The sequence below is a fragment of the Haemorhous mexicanus genome, chromosome 5 (genome assembly GCF_027477595.1).
Source record: "Haemorhous mexicanus isolate bHaeMex1 chromosome 5, bHaeMex1.pri, whole genome shotgun sequence".
Lineage (NCBI taxonomy): Eukaryota > Metazoa > Chordata > Aves > Passeriformes > Fringillidae > Haemorhous > Haemorhous mexicanus.
The window spans coordinates 18,722,806-18,731,918 of NC_082345.1; the positions used below are offsets into that span (position 1 = coordinate 18,722,806).

Here is a 9,113-nt window from a genome sequence, read left to right on the forward strand (position 1 = left end):
ATCATCAAGCAAGTTGACAATACAGATAATACAGGGATTGGAGTTGTAATATGTAATGCAAAGTAATTCATGCTTAGGGGGAAAATGTATAAAAATAAAAATTGTAAAATAAATTAAACATCCAACGAGCCTATGACCACGGACGACCTAGAGACAGATTACCACACAGAAGTTGCAAAACTCCTGGTGGCAGCAGGAAAAAATGCCTCCTTAAACTAATAAAAGAACGTGGCTGGTGCGGAGATGGGCATCCCCTGGAACTACCCGGGAACACCTAAGGACAATCAGTACTTGACAAGCATCATCAATCAAGATAACTGAAGTCATCAAGAACATACATCTGAATACCTGTCTTCTCCTGACATGATCAATGCCTGCTACCTCCCAAGAAGCAGCAATTGTCCAGTCCTGTACAGTGAAAAGAAACTTCATACATATGCAGGGTGACAAAAGAAATGGGGGCACCTCTGTCTCAGGTATAAATAACTGTATTAAACAGCCCCACCGGAGACAGCATTTGTGAACAGAGGGAGGTTCGATGCGACAGAGGTCGGATCTAGTTTCACTCCTCACTGATCCCAGGCTCAACGCCATCTCTTTGACTGTGGCTATCAAGGACCGTATCTTGGTTGCAAAATTAAAATCTTTCGCATTTATTAATTTGGCTTTCTCGTTGATCATTTATAATAGAGTCATAGAATATCCTGAGCTGGAAGGGACCAAGGATCATGGAATCAGCCTGATGTCACCCTAATTCCCTATAACCCTTCATGCCCAACCCATCAGAACCTCACCCCTCACAGACTGGAGGTAATGGACAATGTGTGTGTGTTTCTCCACTGGACTGTTCCTAAAACTATGGAACTTTATAGAAATTGCATTAAAAATTCATACCTTCCAAGTTTAACTTGATTAAATAAAAAAGCACCAAGTAGTCCAATCTTTTTCTGTTTGCCATGGGACAAAAACTGTACAAAACTCCATCCTAATAAAAATTTAGTTTTTTAACATCTCAAAGCTGAGAGATGCCTTGAGCTCACAATTTTATGAGCCCATTGCCAAAGATTTTATCTTTAGAAGAACTATAAAAAGAAAGGATCTTTTTTGTGTGTTTGAATAACAAAATCACGGCCATAAATTTTTCAGAAAACACAAACCAGATAAAAATTAGGCTTCCTTTCTCTGTCAAACAAAAGTAATCAGAACATATTCCTTTCTCCTTCTCTTGTTTAGCAGAAAAATTCACGGTATTCAAAGGAACAGTGCCTGAGGATATTAGCAAGCACAAATATATCTGTATATTTTATTGGCTTTTTATTTCTGGTTCAAACAGTTTTGGAAATCCTCAGGCCCCAAGGCACCTACACACCTGAGCTAAGGATCCCAGCAGTGTGCCAGGCTTTCTGGAAGGACAGATTTACACATGGATATGGACAGATCTCAGGAACATTAGGGCAGATTTTAGAGAATACACAGAATGGGAAAAGTCAGGTTTAATTTGAAGCTGGTGGGATGAGAGAAGAATGAACTCACCCTTGGGACTTGGTATTCTGGTAGATTACCATGGTGGCTGCGGTGCATTTCTTGCTCTTTCCCATCCCACCTTTCAACACTGGGCATGAAAATCATCTTCCCTCAAATTTCCTTCAGAAAATATACACCAAAGGTTTCCAAAAGTTAAGTCATCTTCAGCCATTTTACTTTAATACAGACTGTTGAATTAACATGCTGTGTGACACCCATGCATTCATCATTCCATGTTTTACTCTTTTTTCCCTCTCCTGGTTCCCCTGGTTTAAGAATCACGTCCTAGGTCATGTCATCACTCTTAGGTGACAGGAGGCCAAGATGCACAGTAGGCACTGCTAGAGCAGGTGCCACACTTGTTGCATAAAGACAATTTTATAGCTATTACAGTGATAGCAGAAGTGCCTAAACTACTTCCTCAGTTTTTACTCACTTACAAATAATAAGCAGTCACTAGTTTAATTACAACTGTAAGCAATAAACTAAAACAAGTTTCACATCAGCATGCGGGAGAATTTCTTTATCTCGGGGGTGGCAGAGCATTGGAACAGCTGCCCAGGGAGGGTGTGGAGTCTTCCTCTCTGGAGACATTCCAAATCCACCTGGATGCATTCCTGTATCACCTGATACACCAGAAACACCCAGGCAGGTGATCCTGCCTGGGCAGGAGTGTTGGACTGGGTGATTTCCTGAGATCCCTTCCAGCCCTAACTATCCTGTGATTCTGTAAATAAACTACTTTTTTAAGATATAGAGCCATCAATTACTCTATGCAGGATGTTGGCAAAAACAGAACAAGTTTTCTGTAAATAAAAAACATTGAAAATACGTTATAGCCATTAAAAAACACTACAGCATAGTAATTTCTTTGGGAAAACAGAAAAAGAAAGAACAATAGCTTTTAATTCTCTAAATCAGGACCACAGTCACATCTTGTTTATTGAAATACAACGTGGAACTTAGTTCTCATAAACACACACTGATTTTCCTCCAGACTCAAAAGCATGGAGCTGATTGCATAAATCTCAAAGTGAAAACACTTTCCACACTACATTTTATTTATAAAGAGGAAAGAAAAGGAGCTTTATTAATTTTTTTTTATTAAAGAGTTTCATTTATAAAGAGAAAATAAAAATACCTCAATTTTAGACCTCTAGGAACACCTACAAGACCCACAGCCCAGCATTCTACTATGTTAAGTGCTGCACAAACTTAGGACAAAAAACTGTCCAAACCAAAGCATCAGTAGGAGCACCACAGAAAGAAGTCTTGAGAGAGGAAGTTATGCTAAAAGAATTACACAGATCATTGAGCAGACCTCAGCATGGTGTGGGAATCTACTAGCTTTACAAGCAAATTAAGCTTTAAATATTTTAACACTACTTTCAGCTATTTGTAGCTTCACAATCTAAAATGTGTAACTTGAGTTAAGGCAAAAAGGACTGTTCAGAGAAGGCAAAGCAAAGAAAGCATTCCTCAAGGAAAAGATGAAAAGCACTGGAGCCTGAATTTCCAGTAACTAAAACCAACAAGAATCAGCCTAGTGTTGGGAACAACAAAATTACTAAATCTCAGATTTAATCCCTCCAGAGACTTAAAAACATCCAGGTGCCATATTTGTTAAGCAGCAGAAAGCATCTCATATGTTTTGTTATGTCCAAAACTATGTGTGCCACTAAGAGAAGAGTTGGAAGAGCTCAGCTGTTAAGGTGGTTCTGGGGCAGTGAACTCAAATTCATGCTGAGCTCCTCATGTGGGACCAGGTTCTTTCAAATCTCTTGGGCTTCTGGCTGACAGCTGGGAATTAACAGTACTGGAAAGCAAAATTCAAAATACCCTAGAGATATGTAATTAAAGCCTAGTTTAAACTTTATTTATATACATATTTTAATATATATTTAATTCTTCAGCCACTTTTGACCAAATCATGGGGGTTTATGTACTCCCTCAGCAACCTTGGGGGAAGAGAGAATCTTGTTCCCAGAAAAGGAAAACAGAAGCAACCACTCAGCAGCTACCAGCATTGCTTCAATACAAACCAGTCCCTGACTGTAGTTTGTAAAAAAAGAAGGAATATATAGCCCTGCTACTGTTTCCAAAATTATTTATATATGAACAGACATATTTTTTCAGTGCTCCACCTGGAAAAATCTGACATGGGATTTGCCAAGTTCATGTCCTGCCTTCCTGATCAAAGAGGAAGAAGCACAGAAGCACAAAGTAGGGAAATTCCCATTAGACCTGTAAATCTCCACAGTCTGGTGATAACTGAGCTAAGGGGGGGGTTACTAGATAATTTTGCATTTCCAGAAAGTTTTCATCCCTGTTTGGGAGGCCTCCTGAGATCCCTAGGAGTCTAATTAACCAGTGTGCTGAAAAATAAGGGAACTGGGCTAAGGGACAGATGGATACCCGAACCAAAGGTGCCACAAGCACATTGCACCCTCTGAAGATCTAGAATTTTCCAGTGATAATGCTAGAAAGCCTCTGACCAAATCAGGAACCACAGCTCCTGTCAAACAGTGTCCCTTCTCATCAATTAGGTTGCTTAACAAGTAATGCGTTATAAATGATCAGTGAGAAATCCAAATAAGTGCGGAAGATTTTATTTTTGCGACCAAAATACGGTCCTCAAAAACCCACAGCATAAGAGACAGCATCAAGCCCGGGATCGGCACTGGGTGAACCTAGATCCGACCTGTATCACGCCAGATCCCCCTTTGCTCACGAATGCCATTTCCGGTGACGCTATTTTATACAGTTTTTTATGCCTGAGGCAGAGGTGCCCCGATTTCTTTTGTAACCCCGATTTCTTTTGTAACCCCGCATAGGTATGAGAGTTTCTTTCACTGTGCAGGGCTGGACAATCACTGTTTCCTGAGTAGTGACAGGTGCTGATCATGTCAGGGGAAGTCGTGTATTCAGATGTATCTTTGTCAGGGGAAGTCGCGTATTCAGATGTATCTTCCTTGATGACTTCTGTTATCTCGATTGATGGTATCAGTCGAGTGACTGATCACTCTTGAGTGTCTCCTGATTACTCGGGAGGAAAACGATCATCATCACGCATAGCATCGCTGGCCACATCTATTCATAGGTAAACAGCAGTATTGCTCTCCTGCTGCCTTCAGGAATTTCGATATTCTGAAGTAGACATCTGTCCCTGGGCTGCTTGTGGTCAGAGACTCGTTTGGATTATAAAATACATTCTCTCTTTAAGCATGAATTATTTCATAACATATATTACATAATGCACGAGGAGAACAAGGAGGCCATTTGAAGGACTCATGGTGGGGACAAAGGAAGGCTTGTGAACTTCCCCAGACATTCAACTATGCAGGAAGATAAATCTGATATGGATGTTCTGGACAGAATAATGCTTCCAGCTGTTCTCAGTCTGGTTTTATCTAGTCACTGCTGAACTGTACCAGAGCTGAACAATTCAGTGGCACCAAATAATGCAAATACTACTCACAACGTGGATCCTGACAAAGATTAAAATGTGTCATGGCAGGGTGATCTGCTCAGACCATCACCTCATCAGGGTAAAAGGACAAAACAGGACTGCAAGGACTGCCAAAGACATGTATAGTATTGGTTCACTAATTTCTGTGGTCCTCCTGGCTACCAGGAATTTTTGTTTCATGTTTTTCATACACTGCAAATTATTTGGAGCTGGCACCTTGGTGCTGTTTTCAGTTTGTGCAGTATTTAAAGTGAGGACTGAGTCCACAATTCTGCCTTACAAATAGCATCAGCACCATACTACATGGGGAATAAAAAAAAAACCCTAGAACAAAACAAAGTCAAAACTGAGCTCTACCACACACACTGAACCTGTCAAGTTTAATCCCATGGAATGGAGGGAAGGTAAACACTTTGCAAGTGATGAAAGACAAATTCATACCTAGGATAGAGTTTACAGACACCAAGGAGCTAATCACACAAATGACATAAATTCTAGTCTAGACAAAGCTTTGTACACTGAAAGGAGGAAAAATACACTACCATGGCATGAAATACAGCTTCACACTGTTATAAATGATCAACTCTGCCGCCAAATTTATAAAAAATATTTTATAAATTTATTAGATCGAAAACCAAAAAATAGAATATTATAAAATTGCCACAGCCCAGACACCGCCAACCCCGGACTTTGACGCTGGGTGAACTTGGGTTGAACTGACATAGTGTCAGCGTCTCCCCAGAGTGTCACACCAACTGCTCCAGGTATCCAGCTCATATACAGTTTATTCCGCCTACAGCAGAAATGATTTAAGATTTCTGTAAGTTCTTACATATGTATAACGGGAACTTTACAAATTCAGTCCAGTACAAAAGTCAGTCCATAGGCTTGGATGGCTGTCTGGGCTCCTCGAAATTGTCTTCCTTTCAGCTGTAGCCAGGACGCAGCCGTTATCTGATGTAATCTCTCCCAGGTGTTGTTTCGGTGTTGTTCTGGACATTCTTCGGAAATGGTCACTGATGGTCACAGGAAAGACTCATTCACTCGTTAATGGTCATGATTTTATCTGGGCGAGTCTGGGGAATCTTTTGAAAATGAAAAGCCCTGCTTCTGGCCATGGGGGTCAGGTGCATGGTTGGATCTTTATCATTTTTATACAATTTCCAAAGCATGAATTATCTACATCATATACTACAACACCCTCCAATAACAAATGCTGGGACTATTTCAAAGAAGATTTTCAGCACCAGAGGTTCATGCTGGCTTCCCCCCTCCTTGTCAACACACCAAGAGCCCCTCCGATAAGAATCTACCAAGGCCACCTTGGTTATTTACAAATAGGTCATTTTGCATATTTGGACCCCAACATTTTTGGACACTGCATTTGTTAGCTATTGCAGTGAAAACATGATGGTCCTCAATCATATTTTCTAGAAGTCCCTTATGGCCTCATCACCAGACCAGCCAATGCCTCTGATTCTCACTCTCTTTGACCATTTTAACCAACTAACACATCCCAGGATGCCCCTTGTGGGAAATAACAGAAACTGTTGCACTAAGCCAGAAGAGGGAGCATAACAGATCAAGAAACAGGAAAAGAATGAGCACAAAGATGAAGCACTGTGTGTCCCACACAGTTACTCCCAGGAAGCCAGAGACTCCAAAACAGTCATCCATGGTTAAAGAAGTATCCTGAAAAGCTCCCTTCAAAAAACGCACACGTCTGTACAAAACAGCAATTTTCAAAAATCCTTGCCCATGGGAAGGTAAGGATGGGCAGCAGTAAGTTTTTCCTAGTGTTAAAGAAATCTTCAAACCCAGGGTCTAACAAGATGCTATAAATGCCATCTGCTGAGAAGCAAAAAATGGAGTCAGAGATTGCTTTGTGGGGAGATGGGTACTTTAAATCCATCCTACTCTATGGGAAGCAGGAATAAATTTAAACTCCTCTTGCTGGTGTTAGAGAGGCTGCCCAGCAGTCATTTCTGACCTTAATAAGCCATTTCTATCCGAGTAAGAGCAGAGACAAAGCAGGAGGAGCCCAGCCCCAGGCACCCTGAGCTTTCCAGATCAGCTGTGTTCCCAGGCAGAGGGAGGAGGGACAAGTTCTGAGGGCTTTCCCTTGCCAGGTGCCAGTATTATTGCTGAGTTGAGCGTGCCTGGGTTCGTCCGGCCTTAGTGCACCGAGCTATAGGTAACTGCTGGGGATGTTTCACCTCAGAGACACCTTTGGCTCGCTGGCAGTTGCAGTTAGGCACTCAGAATCAGCCCAAGCAAAGTAGAAACTCAGTTTACCTCTAGTGGAAAAAGTTCAGGCGATGGTGAAGAGAAAGAGAGCGGGTTCTGCCGGAGGGTTAAATCCAGAGTTTATTCCAAGGTGACACAGTTCTGAATCTCAGTAACAGCTCCAACAGAGCACGACCACATCTTTCCAGCGCCTTTTAAACTCACAGGGAGGTGGGAGGGAGAGGATAGGTGAGCTACCAACCAGGTGTGAAGGAGGAGGGTCTCAGGGGACAATGACATCTGGACAGGCCAATGACTCCAGGTCTGAGAAGCATCTTTTGAATTTCTGCCAATCACACGATGCCCTTGCTGGAATGTGGAACTTGACAGACAGCAATTAGGAAGAGGGCAGGGGGAAGGGAAGGAGGAAGTAGTCACAGCTAAGGGACAGGATATGACTTCACACCACAACATCTCCCCCTAGTTTTGTTTAAAAAGAAGAGGACTGAGTTCGTGGTGCAGAAATTTTGCCAAACCATGGTTGGTAAATTGGCTCCTCCTCTGCAGGAGGGTCAGTGTTTTCCACTGAGGCTTCTATGTCGTCTATTGGAGCACTAAGGGCTTCTAAATGGTAAACTTCAGGAGGGGGAGGTGAGCTTGAAATCAACTTGAGAACCATGCGTTTGATTAAACTAAAAACAATGCTAACAACTACAATAACAATAACTAAAATAAACAGTACTAAAAACAGAGTTTTCAGCTTAGATCTCAACCAGCCCAAGAGTCCCCAGCTTTTGAACAGTCCACTCAGCTAGTCGTCAGTTTCTCTCTTGATGTATGTTCGCTTTGGGTTGAGGGACTATCCAGGAGATCACTGGAGAAATGATTGCGAGTAGGGCGAGGAACAGGCTCGGTCTCATGGCGTCTCGAGACTGCACACCAACAGTGGGATTTACAGTGGTGAAAGGAAACTTAAGACAAACATATTACAAACTATTCCAGATAGGAGGCTTAAATGGAATTTCTTCTAGAGAACGCGCACGGCGTTTTCTTCTCCAGGCAGCATTAGCAACCTGGGGCGCTTCTGTAGATTTCTCTGAGACCATTGCTGGTCTTCGCTGCTGCCCAGGGTGCTGCTGTTCTGAGGGAATGGGCGCAGGGCTGGCAACGGCGACACGCTGAGGGAGCCTTGACCTGGCGTCTTCAGTAACACTCATCAGAGGCGCTTTCCTGTTACAGACTTGAAGCATATCTTTTAGTATAGGTGGGGGTTCTAGGGGAAGACTCAAAATTGCCATTCGACACTGTTCATTTGCATTTGTAAATGACATTTCCTCTAAAACCTCTTCCCTTGCATTTTCTTTTTTGACTTGTATTTCAATAGTTCTAGTTAACTTTTCTACAAATCTCAAAAAAGGTTCTGATGGTAGCTGCTTGATCTTACTATAAGGCTCAAAAGGCCCCTCGGATTGGAGGGAAAAGAATGCTTTTTCAGCTGCATCTTTCACTTTCTCGAGTGTTTCTACAGGAATTACAGTAGCTTGGATTGAGGGTAAAGACTATCGGCCCTCACCGGAGAGACGCTCAATGGTAATTGGTAGGCCATTGGTATCTTTCACTGTGTTTGGATCAGCCTGCAAGCTTGGGAGAGCTCCTTTTAGCAGTTGTTTCCATGCTAATTCCCATAATTTGAATTCTGTAGATGTCATGAGGCATGAAAAAAGCTGTTTTAAACCATGTGGGACTACTACAGTCCTACTCAATTCAGAATTTAAAAGGCCACAGAAATATGGACTGTGTGGGCCATACTCTTTATGAGATTTACAGATTTCCTTAATCAATTGTCGTCTAAAAGAGCTCCAACTAGCAGTTGGGGCTGTTCCCCCTTGTGCTG

At 42.1% G+C, this 9,113-nt stretch overlaps 1 long non-coding RNA gene across 1 annotated transcript; it reads right to left on the reverse strand.

Annotated features, from left to right (window-relative positions):
• Positions 1 to 5,589: 5,589 nt before the first annotated feature.
• LOC132327221 (uncharacterized) lies at positions 5,590 to 8,582 on the reverse strand. The gene is made up of 2 exons (XR_009486493.1): positions 7,289 to 8,582; positions 5,590 to 6,009 (listed from the first exon to the last, which is right to left on the reverse strand). It is a non-coding gene; the product is annotated as an uncharacterized LOC132327221 (long non-coding RNA).
• Positions 8,583 to 9,113: the final 531 nt, after the last annotated feature.